Source organism: Myotis yumanensis, unplaced genomic scaffold (genome assembly GCF_028538775.1).
Source record: "Myotis yumanensis isolate MYYU_CA2020_CCGP unplaced genomic scaffold, mMyoYum1.0.hap1 SCAF_1, whole genome shotgun sequence".
NCBI lineage: Eukaryota > Metazoa > Chordata > Mammalia > Chiroptera > Vespertilionidae > Myotis > Myotis yumanensis.
Genome location: NW_027223752.1, coordinates 66,206,143 through 66,223,478, shown reverse-complemented (window position 1 = coordinate 66,223,478; position 17,336 = coordinate 66,206,143). Strand labels below are relative to the sequence as shown.

At 43.4% G+C, this 17,336-nt stretch overlaps 1 protein-coding gene across 9 annotated transcripts in view; it reads left to right on the top strand.

Moving 5' to 3' along the window:
* The window catches only part of SEMA6D (semaphorin 6D), a 563,670-nt gene that overhangs the window by 507,905 nt on the left and 38,429 nt on the right, over positions 1 to 17,336 (top strand). The window contains exon 1 of one of the 9 annotated variants that reach the window (XM_070423463.1): positions 4 to 241. The exons of the other annotated variants lie outside the window; for them this stretch is intronic. The gene's annotated coding sequence lies outside the window, so the exon portion shown is untranslated. Of the gene's footprint in view, positions 1 to 3; positions 242 to 17,336 lie in introns of those variants that run through there. 9 annotated transcript variants of the gene reach the window in all.

The window sequence follows — 17,336 nt, the reverse complement described above, 5'->3', positions numbered from 1 at the left end:
GCTTTGTTCTCCGGCTGGAAATGATTTACGGAAGCGTCTTGGACAGGGTCTCCGCCAGGCGGCAAGAGCCCGGCGCTGAGATGTGTTACGTTCTCATCTGCCCATCAATTATGGATGGAAACAAATAAGGAAGAGTCAATTTTGCATGAGCCCCTTCTCCCGCGGCGAGAGGCGTCCTGCAGCCGGGAGAGAGCCGCCGCTCCGGCCGGCAGCTTCTGGCAGGGGGATGGTGAGGAGGAAGGTAGGGAAACTTTTATTTCCAGTCTTGACAGCGATGTTTGTTTCTGGGGCTGCCGCCTTGGGGGAATTGCGGAGGGGCTTAATGCTTCCCCTGTCGTGTCTAACTCTTGGATTGAAAATAAAAAAAGGTCATAAAGGACTTAAAGGTGTGGATGAAAACTGGGTTCAAAAATTGTCTGCTACATCGACTCTCGGGGCCAGTGCTTGTCAGGTGATTGTTTAAATCCTGAACTTGTGGGAAGCTAAGTGTCAAGGAGCTAACGCGGAATGAAGTAGCGGCATTGATAACAGCCCTAGAGGAAGCTCCCTGTTCTGAGGTGACCAGTCAGTAACCCAAGTTCCAGCATCCCAACCCCTCACCGCTCTAGGCTGCGCGATTTTCCGCTCCAAAGGGACAGTGAATCATCATTGTAGATATATAGACTGTAAACAGTAATTGGACCTAGGTCCACCTCTACAGGCGGCTACTTTCCCATAAAAATAACGGTAGTGTTTCCAGTTTCTAGGGGAAATAACTGTCTAGGGCAATTTTCCCAAGAACTTCCAGCTACTAAGAATTTTAAGTCTGCAGGATCTACCTGGTATTTGGGGCAAAGGAGCGGATTGTTTTGTTTATTTCAAGGTTGAAGTCCTAGGGAAAGGTTTAACATAAATTGGATTGTCTCTGTTTCTCAGAATAGGAGGTATAACTTGTTTGGAGCATTTCTTTCAGGGTTTCTTCCTGGTAGAACTGAGAAATCTAATCTTAGACAGCTCACGGTGATGATTTTACTATCCTTGTTGGTGGTTTAAACAATAGGTTTTGAAGCCGGTTTATTCATGTTGTTAAAAAATCCCCCTGGCTCTCTTAGCTGTCTAACTCAGGAAATTAAGTTGTGTGTAGTCATGTTTAATGTAGTGAGTGACAGGCATATTCTGTCAGCCTGGCAAATAGTACACAAACGTTTGCCCTGGCTTAGCTAAATAGAAACGGCCACATAAGCTCTGAGATGTGGGCCTATATTATCATGAACTTAAACATCTGAAGGTAAATGAACTATAATAGCTCAGCCTTTACCGAGTCTTGTTTTTTTTATAGCGAATGCCTGTGCTTTGATTTAGGTCTCTAGAATGTGCTCTCAGAAAGACAGTTCAAGAAGTAACCCTCAGATTTCCTAAATATGTTGTTCAGCAGACCATTTTCCGCCATTGGCACATTTAGTCAGATCAACAACTGCTTCTTATTGGTTCCCACAGAATAATGCCACCTGTCCTCCTTTCTTGGAGGGGCGCTGCATAGGTAAGCTTTTGTGAGGAACCGGTCTGTGATGCAGGACGGTGTGCTGGGACTATGGTTATTTCCCCATCACCAGAAAGCTGGTTAACTTGAGTTTGGTTTAGATTTGTGGGCGTTCTGCCCTCTTCCCTGCTGTGGTGTGTGTGTGTGTGTATGTGTGTGTGTATGTGTGTGTGTATGTGTGTATGTGTGTGTGTGTGTGTGTGTGTGTGTTCATTTGTTGTTGTTGTTGTTGTGTGTTGTTGTTTTGTCCTATCTCCTCCCCTGGTTTGATGGATTTGAAAGATGGCTGTGACGTAAACCTATTAGTCCTTACAGGGAGGACAGCTTAGCGATCCAGTGGCCTTCAGTTCACTGGCTGCTGGCTGCGAGGGAGGGATCTGTCCAGTAACTGCTCTGGGTAAGTGGGCCGCTAGCCCCTGTGCCGTGGTGGTTTCTGCTGCTTGAAAGGCACACAGGCAAGTAGGCAGGAATAGAGCTTCGATTCACAAAAGATGCCCATAGTTTTAAGGACTTACTGAAACTAGAGAAGTTCTTCACTTCTTGCTGCTCCATCATAATGAACCTTGGTAATTAGCTTAGTCATTGTTCTCGCATGTGAATTTCACTAAGATACGAGGAGTGAAAAATGTATCCGAAAGAGGGTCATTTTTCACCCTCCTGATGCATTTTATGCAGAGTTAAGAGCCTGGCTGAATGCCTAACCATTATTGGTGTAACCATAGGAGGTGAACTCCTTCCTTAGCATATTGCAGACTAAAATATTACCTTTTATTTCAATTAATGGACTTTAACCTGCACGTTCTAGATTCATTTCTAGAGGAAGCAAGAGGCACCTGGGGCATGCCAACCACTCCGTATTTACTGAGTGTTATCATTCGCAAGGAGCTGTGCTAGCTAGTGTTCCAGCACCAGGCTTGGCAGGCAGGTTTCTGTATGTTCAATATAAGTAAGAATAAAAAAATAGAGAACGGCAAAACATACCATTAGGCAAGAAATGTAAATATGCGCCCCTTTTTGGAAGTATAGTGTGTTATCCTAGAAATTTTAAAGCGAGATTGATTATACCAAATATAGACAGAGGTCCAGCCTTCCTGCTTTCAGCACTGAGGATCCAATGTACTATTAGTGTCATTCACATATTGAAAGTGTCATTAGAGTGGGAGGTCTCACTTTCCCAGACTCATGTGAATGGTGACATAGCACGTTACCATCTACCCAAGCTCATGTCTGAGGTTGCCGCTTATTTTGTGAACTGCTGCCAACTTCCAGTTGGGGAAAAGAGTGTGTTTTGATTTATTCCCATGACACGCGGAGGGAATAAAAAGCATACAACTGTACTGAGCATATCATAATCCTTTTTAGTTGAGGTGGCTGTCATCTGGCTGACTTTTCCTCTTCAGCCCCTGATGGCAGAGGCAGCGCAGCTGATAACGGAAGCTGCAATCATTCATCCCAACAGGAAAAGGAGGAAACTTTCTTCTTCACAAAGCAACTGTTCATGTAACCAGGGGCGACCAAATGAGTGGTCCACATAGGTACCACATGAGGTGTACCGAGTTCTCAAACTTCTCTTTTCTATGAAGCTTCTGTTAACTCACCCAGATTAGCATTTTAACAACCCTGAAGTGAACTTCTGCCATTCTCGCTACTTGGACACAGAGTGTAGATCATCCATCATCCTGTCCTTGGCTACAACAGGCTGCTGGCTCCATCACCATTTGGAGCTACACAGAGGCCATCCGACTGTGAACGGCACAGCTGGCTACAGCAATCTTTTCTTCCACACCACTGGCAGCATTGTCTGGCTGTGGTAACTAAAGTTAACACCCAGAACGGGAAGTTTCCATTGTTTGGCAACCTGTGCCGGGCCCCTCATCCAGTTCTGGGGGCCCACCTGCAGAAAGGCTGGCTGGAAGTGGTGTGTTCCACTTAAGAGGGGACTTGTCCCAACCTTCCACGACCCACAGGAAAGCTTCCTTAGCCTTGATACGATTAAACCACTGGGATTGCAGCATGAAAAGGAGCCATTCAGACACCACTCAATCCTCGACCTTCAGAATTCACTCTATCTGAAAAGAGGAAGAAAAAAATGAAGTATCCTTTAGCTTGTGATCCTGAAAATCTGAAAACAGAAAAGACCTTGTCTCATTCTTTGGAGACTTGAACAGGTTACTGCTTCATCCCTTTTCACAAAGAACATGGGCTGTGCCTCCATCGGGACCCGTGGCTAATAGTATCCAATGATTTCTATCACTGTTTTTTTCTTCATTTTACTCAATAAGAGATTAGCTACAGTCGTCTTTGCTTATTAAAGCAAGAATGACATGAACTAGGTGGATATATTTGTTGGGTTATGTTGCCAACCATAAAAAGAACTTTTCTAATTAGAAGTGCTGCTCTTGGGGTTTGATGCCTCATGTTCTGGCAGGCGATTGTATCCTTGCTCCTTTTCCTAAATATTTACTAATGAAATCGGCCACCAAACAGTTGGGATGATATTTTGGGGACTGAAAGAAAAATATGAATGCTTTCCCTCCTGCCTTCTAAGTTCTTCTTTGGGCTAATAATCAAATTAACAGACAGATTAACAGGAGAAAATTAACACATGCGCATGGGTAATTCACATATGCGTGAAAATCTCAAAGACAGTGAGGCAACCTTGGGTATATAAGACATATTTAGACAAAGGATAAACCGGTGGACGGGGGTATTAGATTTCAGGAGTGAGAATGGGCAATGTAGGTGAGGAGGAGCAAACACACCTGGGGGAGAATCCTTGCTGGGTGACTCAGGAACAATGGCACACAGGGGGATCTAGCTAAGAGGCCCCTGCCAGAAAGCCACTTATTTACCATACTTAATTCAAATTAAGCTACAGCTGAGCGGCCTAAAATCTCCTTCCTAAAGCTAGTTTATTTATCTGAGTCTCTAGGGCAGGAAAGGTGGTGGTGGTGGGGGGGTGGTGTCAGAGGTTCTTTCTGAGTCTTTTAAACAGCTTAAAATCAGTATCCCAAAAGGCTGCTTCACGGTGGCAAAACTTTGGTCCTCTTCCATAATGATTGATGATGACGATGATGGTGATGATGATGATGATGAAGAGGAAGAGAAGAAAAGGGCAGCCATTCATTGTTTGTCTGCTGAGTAAATTCTAGGCACCATCTAAGATTATATCTTTATTATATCATGTTATCTCCAAACACCTGCGGGGGGTAGGTTTAGTTAGCATCAGTGATTACCAAAATGAAGCCCAGGCACCAGAGAAGTTAAGTTATTTTCCTAAGGTCACAGGGCAGGAAAGTGTATGAGTCAGAATTCAAACCAGGTCTGCCATACCTCTCAGCCCACATCTTCACCACTGCACTGAATTGCTTCCAGAAAAGGGGGGCCGGGGGGCGGGGGGCTGTTCTGCAGTTTTCTGAGTCCCTGGTATTTCTGACATTTGTTTTTCAAGAAAAGAGTCAGATTTTGAGGGAAATTTTTCTAGTGAAGGAAATTATATGTTACACAATGGGTATGCTCTTAAATTTTACCTTTCTCTGAACTAAGTTGTATCATTTTACTCTTTGATTCGTATTCCTGTTGGCCAGATAATTATGACACGCCCTCTTCTCAAGTGTCCTAGAACAGTTATCTTCTCCCACCATTTTTCTCCTTGTTAGGCTCTCCTGTCCAAAATTACGGTGGCAGAGGACAAATGGCAATATTCATCATTCTCCACCAAAGAGTGCTTCTGCGTCAGGGTGTGCCCGACATTCATTTCCCTGAACTTGGCAGGTGAAGACCCATTATGTATCCTTGTCCCATTTCCCAGGAGTATTTATGGGCCCCGTCAGCTAAGACAGTGAGCTGCAGCTGTTCAAGCATCAGTGGCACCAGGAGGAAAAGTGTATTACTGAAGTTTGACTGTGCCTTGTATTGTAATATACACTTTTCTTAGCTGTGATTATGAGAGAATCCTTTTGTCTCTGTGAGTCATCAGACACATTGTTGAGAAATGTCACCCATGCATCAGCATTTTTTCTTGGTGATCTGTTTTATTCAGGATCCCTATGGGAGGGAAGAAAAACAAATACACATTACCACTACAATAATGCTGAAATGTAAGGTTTTCAACATATATTTATGGGAAGGAAATATGGGTTTTAAAAAATCCAATATGTTGGTACAGGCATAATAAGGCCTCAGGATGATCTGCAATTACTTAGCCTGTTATTGGAGTCTGTATTTAAAAATAAAGACTGGAGTTTCTACTCAGCTGAGGAACTGGCGTATATGAAGCAGAGCAGATGAAGCTATTTGAGAAAATAACACTTCCATTCCCCAGGTGCCTGCTGTCGGCAGACCAGGGACTCGGACTCCCCCAGTGTCTGTATTGGCTTAGGCCTTCCTTGTCATTCTAAGGGTCTCAGAGAGCTCTATTGGTCTACAGAGTTGTCTATATTGACCAGTATGGTCCCAAACCTCTCCTGGGTAATTGATGGATGGAGTAAATATATTTCCAAAGCTACAGAAGGAAGAGGAGAGGCAGAAGGAGGAATAAAGAATGCTACTGTTTTTGCAGTATAAATAAAGAATGCTACATACGGAATGTTTCTGGTTTTGCCATTGCTGGGGTAACTGTATGTTCATCTAGCTAACTTTCACCAAGTGCCTGTGCTGTACAAGTGGGTGCCAGGGCAGGGAGAGGGTTCGGAGAGGAACGTGACACAGTTCCAGAGCTTAAGGGTCTTGCTGAGTGGTACATGGAAAAGACAAGGTCAACACATCGCCAGAATAAAATGGCAAGTGTTTTACGTGTCAGAAAACATACACACAGACCTGTGGAAACTGAGAGGAGTGAGAGGTTATTTCTGGCGAGGGTGGTCAGAGGAGGCTTTGTGGAGCCACTGATATTTGAGCTGGTCCTTGAACTAGGTAGGATTTGGACAGGTGGACGGTGAGGGGGCAGTGGGGGAGGTGGTGAGGAGGGCATTCCAGGCATAGAGAACAGCTTAGGCAAAGGCCCTAGGGTAGGGGTGGGGGTCTAGATCAGTTGTCCACGTTGGAGTCCTAACCTAGGACAGACTTGCGTTTCAGGTGTGAAGAGGCAGTTTGCCATGCAATCCACAAATATTTATTCAGTGTCTCTGGTCTACTGTGCTTAGCCACTCAGCAGATGGCCCTGCTGCTTAAGCCATCAGAATGAGTGGGCTCAATCTTGTGATGATGTAGTAATTGCTCCATGATCAGAAACCCCCCCCCCCCCCCCCCCCCCCGGCAACCACGTCAACTGCAAAATGGTTCAGTGTTACACATGGATGTTGCAGGGCCTGGTATAATTGCCTCAAATTTCCCGGCAAGATGGTTTCTCCCCACACACAGTGTTGTTTGGCAGAACCAAACTACATCACTTTTTTTTTTTAACTTAAAAAGATTCTAGACATAGACTCTAAAATAAAGAAATAAAGAGTAAATTGCTTACATCTATGGGAATTTTTGGTGGTGGGAGAAGGGAATGTGGAGATAAGTGGAAGAGACAGAAGAAACTTGTTGAAACTGTGAGAATGATAAGAGTTAGATTCTAGCCCGGCAGGCATGGCCCAGTGGTTGAGCGTCAGCCTATGAACCAGGAGGTCATAGTTCAATTCCTGGTCAGGGTACGTGGATGGGACATGGCTAGATCCCCAGTGTGGGGCGTGCTGGAGGCAGCCAATCAATGATTCTCTCTCATCATTGATATTTCTATCCCTCTCTCTCCCTCCCTTCCTCTCTGAAATCATTAAATATATTTTTTAAAAAGTTGAAATCTAGATGCTCATTTAGACTGCAGCCCCAAGAGGCTAGATTGCCTGTTCACCTCTGTAAGTTAACAGAGTGAGTGACACACAGTGGACGTGCAGCAAATATTTCAGTGAATGTGTTCATTGAGTTCTACTTTTTATTACATTGCAGTTGAAGCCTATGGTGGCTGGTAAACTGTGCAAGAAATGGGGTTGGAGCTATTGCCTGTCTTTCCGTAATAGGGAGAGGGGAAAGCAGTAAATGGCTTGGAAAGTTACTAATACTTCTTTGAGAACCCCAATCGTGAGAGTTCCTGGGGATTCAGCACCCCTTTCTGGGTCTGAGCTTTCAGGATAAATTCACCTCCCATTAGTGGCTCCCCAAGACCCTACCTGCCCAACTTCCTTACCTTCTCCCTTCTCCCCTCCATGGAGTAGGGAGTGCCCATCCCTACTCCAAGCTATGCTGCTTGGGTATGAGGGTTGTTTCCAAGCCATGATTAACCCCTGGAGTTGGCATACATTGTAATCGACCTGCGGTTAAGGTTAATAGTGGAATTGATAAGCTTTGTGGGAGGAAAGACCGGAGGTTCTTTGTAGTTAGTATAAGTGTGCTTATTAGAACACATAATAAAAGAAAAACAGAATGAAAACATTTACGTTACGGAATGATTAAGGCAATCGCTTTGCCAAGAATTGAGACAGTAGTTCAATTTTTTCTTGGTATATTTAAGTCTTTTACAAGTTAATAGTTACATGACAGTCTGGGAGAAGACTCTTAAGTGTGAAGAATCTCTGCCAATGAAAGATCAATCAGAAATTATAAAATAGGTCAATGGGGGGAATGGATTAAGCCTACACAAATTCAATATCGGGAACTTTTCAGGAATATTCCAGGGATGTAAAGCAGAGAACCTGTTGAGTCTAGTAATTGTCTGGCTCCCACCCAGTTCCATTTTGCAGTGAAGGGCATGTTACCTCCCCCTTCCTAGAGCACAGTTGCCTTCCAGACAGGACCTAAAATAACCTGGCCTGGCTCAACTCGACTAATAATAACAGCTAGCGCTTACCGTGTGCTCACCGTGTGCCATGGCATGGTGCCTAGCACTTTAAATATGTTACCTAGTTTAAGCCTCACGCTATCCCTGAGAGTGTGGACTAATAGCTAAGAGCTAGCATTTATTAAGTGCTGACTATGTGCCTGATACTCATTTAAGTGCATATATCAAATTATTTGATCAGCATTCTATGAGGTGGATACCGTTATTAATAATATCTTCATTTTACACAGAGGGAGGCTGAGGGATATGAGATTCAAGTAATTTCTCCAGGGCTGAAGGGCTAATGAGTAGTGGAACCAGGGGACTTGGATCCAATAGAAGCAGCCCTAGGAGGGGGCTTCAGAACATGAACTCTGAAACCAGCTTTTCTCGGTGTGAGTACCAGCTGGGTGACTGATACCTGGTGACCTTGGGCAAATTACCTAACATCTCTGAGCCTCAGTTTCACCACATAAAAGGTGGATGATGATGGTTGCATCCACCTGGTAGGGTTGGTGTGAGACATAAATAGATTAATATTTGAACAGCACTTAGAGCAGAGCTTGGCATGCAGTGAGTGCTGTATATATCTCAGTGTCTATTAAATAAACGAATGCAGGCTGGCTCCAGAGCCCACGTGCTTACCCCTTACCCTGTGCCATTCTTTCACCTGGGATTTGATCGCATTCCTTTAACTGATGCATGTACCTTGAAGCCAGTTTCGCAACCAGCTACGTTCCACCCCCACCCACTACACTTGTCACAGATTCAGCCAGGTTGGAAAGGGGGACTTGGTCGGAGACGTCCAGTGGCCTGCAGATTTACCCCAGACCTTGATGCTTAGTTGCATACCCCTGACCCAGATTTTAGCTGTTTCAGATTCATGCTGTCAGAATATGGTTGCCACTTGGTGGTGGTGTTGAAAGACAAGTGTAGATGGTCAGCTGTGTTCTATACTGGTAGCCCCCCGGGCAGACAAAAACCTGAATAACTCCATGGAAATTCAGGCACACCCCTAGACCGTCCCTGCCATCACACACAATTTTGATCACTACCAGCGGTCCTCAGACTTTAAAATTTATCAGAATCACATAGGGTTAAAATGCAAAATCCAGGGCCCAGCAGCACCAATTGGTCTGGAATAGGACCCAGGAGTCTGCATTTTAAACAAACATGTCAGGTGACTTGTGTCCTGTTTTATCCCTTGGCCACACTGAGAAACAGTGCTCTAGGATAGCCAGGGCACAGATTCCCATCCAAGCAAGGCTCTGGATTCCAAAACTAGTGCTGGCAGGTCACTAAGGAGTAGGTCTGAAACCTTTTGCCTACAGCATGGGGAGAACGGTTATGAGCTGAAGGCTTCCCGGCTAGCTCATGAAAGAGCAAAAAAAGTAATAAAATCTGCTCAAAGCTAAAGAGGCTCCCCCACCCCTCCCCAGTTTGCAAAAGATCTTTACAGTGAGCAGAAATTAAGAAAGAAAAAGGGCACCACTTATTTCTGCTGACTGGCCTATATCATTTCATAAATGGAGTCCTGGGCCAGTATTTGTAGCAACATTTTTTGACTTAATGATAAACTGAGATAAGGGTAATCAAACTTCATGCTTCAGGGCATAAGGTGATTGCCTGCCTCGGTCAGGATGGAATTTCTTCCCTTGTGTTTTGCACAATTGACTAGATGCATTACCGAGAGGGCTCGGGCTACGTGCAGAGGGAGGGGGCCTCGAGGCCCTGGCAGAAAACCTCCCGGGTAAGATCATACAGGAAATGGTCAGATGTGTGATGAGCAAGCCCATCATCATTTGGCTTATCATTTTTGTTTCCGAGGAAGATTCTGCTTACGGTGAGTGTTTCTGTAAGCCACATGATGACACTGGAAGCCTCCTGTATTTAGAATCAGGTGACCTAGATGCCAACTTTGGCTAACAGCATTCTCTGAGTGTCTTCGGGAAGGCACCGCCCCTTCCTCTGTGGACTTGCTATGATCATGAGCATCAGATAAGACAGTGGAGGTGAAATTGCTTTGTAAAAACCAGATAAGTGCTGCTGCAATGTAAGGTGTTATTATGATACAATGAATGACGCTTTATGGAACCACCTTTTATTATAGCCAGCAATGTTTAAGTCCCTACTCTATGATGATATCATATGCATAATGATAGTGAACATTTATTGAGTCCTTAACCTCTGCCAAGCACTGAAGAGTTTTATTTACACTCTCTTATATAATCCTCGTATCAGCCCTTTGGGGCACATCCATTTTTTTTTTTTACCATTTTATAGATGAAGACACAGATGTTGAAGGAGTTTCAGTTTGCTATTGCTGTTATAACAAATCACTACAAACGCAAAGGCCTAGAGCAGCACAGATATCGTACCTTACAGTTCTGGTCAGAAGGCCCAAGTGGGTTTCACGAGAGTAAAGTCAATGGCTGTTCCTTCCTGAGGCTCAAGGGGAGGATGCATTTTCATGTTTTGTAGCTTCTAGAAGTTGCCTTTATTCCTCCACTTGTGGTTCCTTCCTCTGTCTTCAAAGACAACTATCCCAGGGCTCTGACTTCTGTTTCTTTAATCTCATCTCCTTGGACTCCTGCCTCTCCTCGTCCATTTTTTTAAGGAGCCTGTGATTACATTGGGCCCATACAGATAATCCAAGAAACTGTTCCTATCTTAAGAGCCTTTATTTAATCACTTATGCAAAGTCCCTCTTGCCATTTAAAGCAGCATATTGACAGGTCAGGGATCAGGGCACAGGCTCTTGGGGAGGGAGGGAGACATTATTCTGTCTACCACAGTTAAGTGCCTTAGGAACACACAGTGCAGGGTCAGAATTCATGCCTAAGCCTGTCTGACTTCAAAGCTCATAATCTCAACCACTTACTATAAAAACCCCTTCATTCAATCCGTGGGGAAACAATAAAATTATAGAACAGAAGGGGTAGTGAGGGCCCTGTTACTTTTAGAATAATCAATTGGAGGCTTTTAAATGTAATCATTATAGTAGTAACAACTACCATTACAAGTGAGGTGCAGATGGGCAGCAAAAATTAACCTTACTGAGCTTCATGTTTTACTTTGTACTAAGCACAATATATATAGTCATTTATTTTTTGTGAGGGTGAATATTATTTACCTAATTAATTGAATTTATAGGGTCCCGGAATCCAGTTGTCTTTCATAAGGTGACTGAATAAAGGAGCATTTTGGGGGCCGGGGGACCACTTTGGAAGACCTTGGGAATGTGTTCTAAATGAGCTACCACTTGAGCAAAGATTGTTGACAAAAGGTGATGACAATAAGTCGGTCATCCTTTGTTGGCTCTGACATTGGCTCTGGCTTTGCTGGTCTCTTGGCTAATTGGATGGGGTTTCTTAGGTAAAACTACCCCACCCCATTCACTGAAAGCCAAGACCATCTCCAGCTCCTGGGGCTTGATGTCCTCAGAAGTCAATGAAAAAGTCAAGAGCCTGTGTTCTGCCAAGCCTCCAAATAACTGTAAAATATTATCTGAAATCTCTCCTCTCCTCTCCTCTCCTCTCCTCTCCTCTCCTCTCCTCTCCTCTCCTCTCCTCTCCTCTCCTCTCCTCTCCTCTTCTCTTCCCTCCTCTCCTCTCCTCTCCTCTCCTCTCCTCTCCTCTCCTCTCCTCTCCTCCCCTCCCTTCCCTTCCCCTCTCCTCCTTTCCCCTCCCCTCCCCTCTCCTCTCCTCTCTTCTCTTTGCCATACACTTAGGTAATAGCTAAGGCTTAACATAATTGTAGAGTTCAAAGTGTGCACCCATCACAGACAGGGCTGTCAGAGCAGTTCGAACAAGAAGCAAGAGAACAGAGCTGGGAGTTGAAACCTAGCCTGGCTCAACTGTTAGCCAACCAGATACCTATGGACAAGGCACTGGCCTTGCTGGCCTTAGTTTTCTGATTAGAACTAAGTGAGGTGGGGACTGGCAACAGAAAGAATCTAGATGATCTCCATGGTTCTTTTCAGTATAGTAGGATTCTTTAACACTATATTTATTTTCATATTTTAATTTCCTAGGTGGCAGGATCAAATCTAATGGTGATTTAAAAATTGTGAATCCACTTCATGAATGAGCATATAGCTATTTGTAAAAAGAGACAGACAAAAAATAGTTCGACTTCTCAAAAATATTATTGCCATTTACATTTTACAACATCTTGCCCTTTTCTTTTGGGATCACTTAAACTTCATTGCTGCTAATACAGTTTTTAGACTCAATTTTCAGACATACTTAGATAATGTTTTCAGTTAGTAGTAATTGCACCTCTTTCAGCTCTCAGGGGTTGATACGCTACCATTGCACAATTTTCAATTACATCCCTGAAGAGCCATCCCCCACTGATCATGGATGTAGGACAGACGGGCCCTTGAGTTTCAAAGTAGAAAGCCAGACCTAACTGCTCGGTAGTGACTGCTGGAGCTTGTGTTGTAGAAATGTGTGGCCACATCCAAGGTCAGGGAGAAAAAGAATGCCTTGACTGATTAGCAGATTCTGCTGTGAAAAGGGGAGAGTGCGTGGTAAGCTCTGCACAGAAAATGTGCCACCTTTGATTCAGTATTTTCTTTAGAGACACATATCTCCCTTAAAACAATCCTAAATGGTCTTAAAGATAAGTACGTAATGTGCATGTTATCTGGCACAATTTCTTAGCTAGCCCTGAGAACAGAGTTTTGAATTATCCGACCCATGAGAAGGAAAATAAGTACCTCCTAATGGATAAGGTAATTTGGCAATGACTACCTTTCCCAGTTCTTACCATTTGCTTTGTTTTGTTGCATAGTCCCTCAATTATGCCCCACTATTTTTAACATTTTATCAAAGATAAATGACTGTGCTTCTACAAATAACACCATCACCATACGTGTATAAATGTGGACATATATAAAAATACAGCACCACACACATATACACAAACTCAAACAGAGATTTTAAATGGTCACTTTCGAAGGCTGATAGACTAGGTTGGAATCCTGCCCTGTCGGCCAACAAGATGTGAGAAATTGGGTATATCACTAGTTTCTCCAACAGCCTTAGTTCCCTGTCTGTTAAGAAGAGAAAACAGCCCTTAAAGAGATGTTAACTTCATTAGGGAGCGTGTGTGTAAATTGACCAGAATAGTTCTTAGAACACAATAGGTGCTTGGTCAAGTAGATTTTGTCTACAAGTAACAGAACACCCAACTCAAAAGTGCTTAAACAATGAAGACATATTAAGTCACATAATAAGAAGTTGTGAGATGAGGTGGCTCAACAATGTCATCGCACGCTTTCTGTATTCTTCTCTGCTCTTCTCAGCCTGTCAGCCCCTCCTTGGCTAGCTCTTTCCAAGGTCCCTTTAAGACAGGCACATTCCAGGTGAGAATAAAGCAGATCAAGAGACCAAGTCTTCCTGAGAAACCTTTCCTAGCAATAGACACCCCTCAGTCTCCATGGATAGAATCCTGACAGCTGCTCATGCACGCAGCCTACCGTAGTCTTGGGCAGGAGAGTGGGACCACCACCAACACAATTGACTTGATGGAGGAGACTCACCAATGGATACAGGAACCAAATCAGCATTTTGTTACAAAGTGTTTGTATTTGACATCATTACATATGCATATTGTGTACACACAATGTATATTACTTAAACATATTCATGTGTTTGGCCAGAAATATCTTTCTGCCATTATTCAAAAAATTTGCATACCTAGAACGGAATTTCATGCAATGAAACAATTAAAAACTATAAAAGACGTGACACTGGAGGCCAGTACTACAAAGAAGTGGACAGAATATATCAAATGAATGTGCTTTGATTATGCTTCCATATTTTTTTCTTTAATTATTTTTTTCCTGTGGCTTTTTTTAAATGAGAAGTAAGATGCCCCTGCCACGTTAACACTTTGAAACATCATAATAAATATGAGCCATCATTATGAAGGCATTTTTATCTCCTCAGTAAAGACAGAAATACTAACTCTGTTCTCTTCAACTCCTGAGACATTTCATGCTTATCCTATATAGTAAAAGACTACTATGCAAATTGTCCCCACGGGCAGGAGTTCCACAGACTGGGAGTTAGAAGTATGCTGACCACCAGGGGGTGGCACCGAACATGGCAGGCATCGGGGATGCGGCGCTGGCAGCAGGTGGCAGTGGAGGTGCTGCCAGCCCAATGGTCCCTGATGAAAGCAGGACTGTGGCAGGATGGTGGAGTAGGTGAGCAGGCGGTGCCAGGCCAAGGCAGGTGTGAAGGGAGGCCCCAGCCTGCAGCCGCAGCAGGCAGCAGGGGAAGAGAGGCCCCTGCTAGCAGTTGGCAGCCTATAGGGACCCTACCTGTACACAAATTTTGTGCACTGGGCCTCTAGTAAATTCATATTTTCTCATGGTTCCTACTTCAAAACAACTATTAACCCATGAAGCTCTAAAGTTAAAGTTTAATGTGTTTTGGCTACATATTGTACATCCTGTATGCACACAGAAAATGCACCCACTTTTAATTTCTTGCCCTTTAGTGAAATATATTGCAGGTTCCCTGACTGGAAATCTTGGCCTGTTTCTCCCTTCACTCCAGACTGTTTAACCTTTTTTTCTTGGTACAGTAAAGCAATAAATCATCCCTGAAGCCTCATAAAAGATGAGTGAGGGGCCCTAACTTTGTTCAACTTTGTACCTGTCTTTGTACACCGGCCTTTGCAGTATGCTGTAAAATGAACCATAGATTTTCAATATCGGAAATGTTTACTTTCAGTGGTTTATGGTTGTGTTTTTGTTCCCCAAAGTGAACCTTCACCCAGGCTGGATCACATACAAGTCACATTCCTTAAGACAAGCCACAGCCTTTGCAGTGCGTTCTCGTACATCCTACCGGCACTGTTCTCCTTCCAAAACTTAGTCTCTCCAGGAGTCCAAATGGCCCGAAGCCAAAATCTGACTCTGCCATGCAACCTCGCGGAGCCTTGTTTTCCTTGTAGAAAATCAGGATAATGTGTCTGCCCATAGAGACGTTATGATGTCTTTCTTCAGGAGGAAATGTATGCAAAGTACTTAGCATGGTACCTGACATAATAAAAACTCCATATACTCATTTTGTTATTAATATCATTGTTTTCAAATCAGAGTTGACTAGCAATGTATGAAATATTCATATCTGAAGGGCTTATAGATTTTGCATACAGATAGGCCTCATAAAACATCTGATGGCTACTTCTAAATGCAGAAAGAGACAGAAAACATATAAAACAGTTTTTGTAAGAAGTTGGCATTTCTTAAGTATAAAAAAGCATAGTAATGCTACCACAGGTATACCTTGCCACTCACGTTTTGGACATAATTCTGGCAACTTCTTTGTGTTGGGGCTTGCAAAGTGTATTATATTGTGAAGTATTTTCAGATTATGAATTGTGACACTTAAATAATGGACCAGGTATTTTGGATGACTTACTGTATTAACTCAACCTGACCCTGGGTCTTAGTGATTTTCTAGGTGCCTTCCCACACTTACTCACTCATTTACCTATGCAACAGACAATGTTTGGGCATTTCGTGATCAAAGAGCTTTTCTTCCCCTTTGCCTTCATAGAATCAAAGCCTAGCCACTAATGAAACTGCACTGATGGTCAGCTTCATGGGCCTATTAACCTGTGCAGCCACACTTGGCCCTGTGCCAAGGGCACTCTGCTGTGGCAGTCTTGAAGTTTCTAATGCTTTTTGAGTAAGGAGCCCCACATTTTCATTTTGCATTGGCCCATGCTAATGATGGAGCCTGTTCTGAACGATCCTTTTCCCCAGTGGTGTTTATTCTGTGTTGATCTGAGGGAGCAGACATGAGTTTTTGGAGTCACAGTCTGGCTCTAATAGGTTCCCACTGTATCACGTACTCAGGCAAGCCGCCTAATTTCCCTGGGCCTTCTCTCAGCTGTAAACTAAGGCAGAGTAGACTGACCTCCAGGGTACCTGCTGGAAACCTTCACACCTCAGGACAGTAAGACACTAGGGTAACATGATGTCAGGCCTGAATCTGGATGATAACTGTGGTATCTCGGAACTCAGAATTAGGACGTGGGGTTCATGGGGTCAAAGGAACAAAAGTAGAAATCAGAAGTTGAGCTGTGTAGTTGAAACCATTGGCCTCTAGTCTAGGCCTACATAAACACGCTGTGTGGTGATTTTACAACATGAAGTCAAAGTGATTGAGCATCGGCATTATTCTCATTTCATTTGGATCTGGACTCTCCTCTCTATAGATTATATGCTAATATCCCAGAGGAGACTTAACTCACTTCAATACTTTTGCCACAGTTAAAAAAAAAAATCTATATTCAAGACCTTAAAACTCTAATACATAAATATTGACATCCTTGAGAATTTCTGATTTCCAATCCAAGAAGTTTTGTATATTGCAAGATGATAATCAAAATATTTAGCCAACTCTCTGATGTGGGCGCTGACCAATGAAAACATACCCCACAGTGTGGTACCAGTGAATGCCAGCGCTGGGTGTATTCCATGTAGTTTACACTTCAATGTTAACATTTACAGTAAGTGCCACTGTACTCACGGTGGCCCAAATATCTACTTCTACAGAGACCCAGTCTCTCCAAGGTGTAAGAAAGAGGCACCACTGTTTACTCAGCGTGAGAACCAAGATATTTTCTGGTTCAGTCATTCTGATCCCTCTGGGAGCTCTGTTACAGTTTCTGAATTAAAACTTACAGCTGTTTAATGGCAAGCATAGACTTCAGCTACAAACATGTTTGCAGGTTTTACTTTTTTTTTTTTTAAATCAAGTTGAGGTCACCAGCAAATTGCAATGAATAAAGACATTTCAAAGAAAAACAACTCTAAATTAACAGATTCAGCAATCATCATTTGCAGATACACCTTCAGTTCTGCCTGAAGCCACCTTCTACTTGAGCAAATTTTAGATCACAAGAGAATTTGCAGCTCAAAGTGTCTCTAATCATTACCTAAACATTTTCATCATTAAGCGGGTCTTTCCACTTTACAAGCATGCTGTG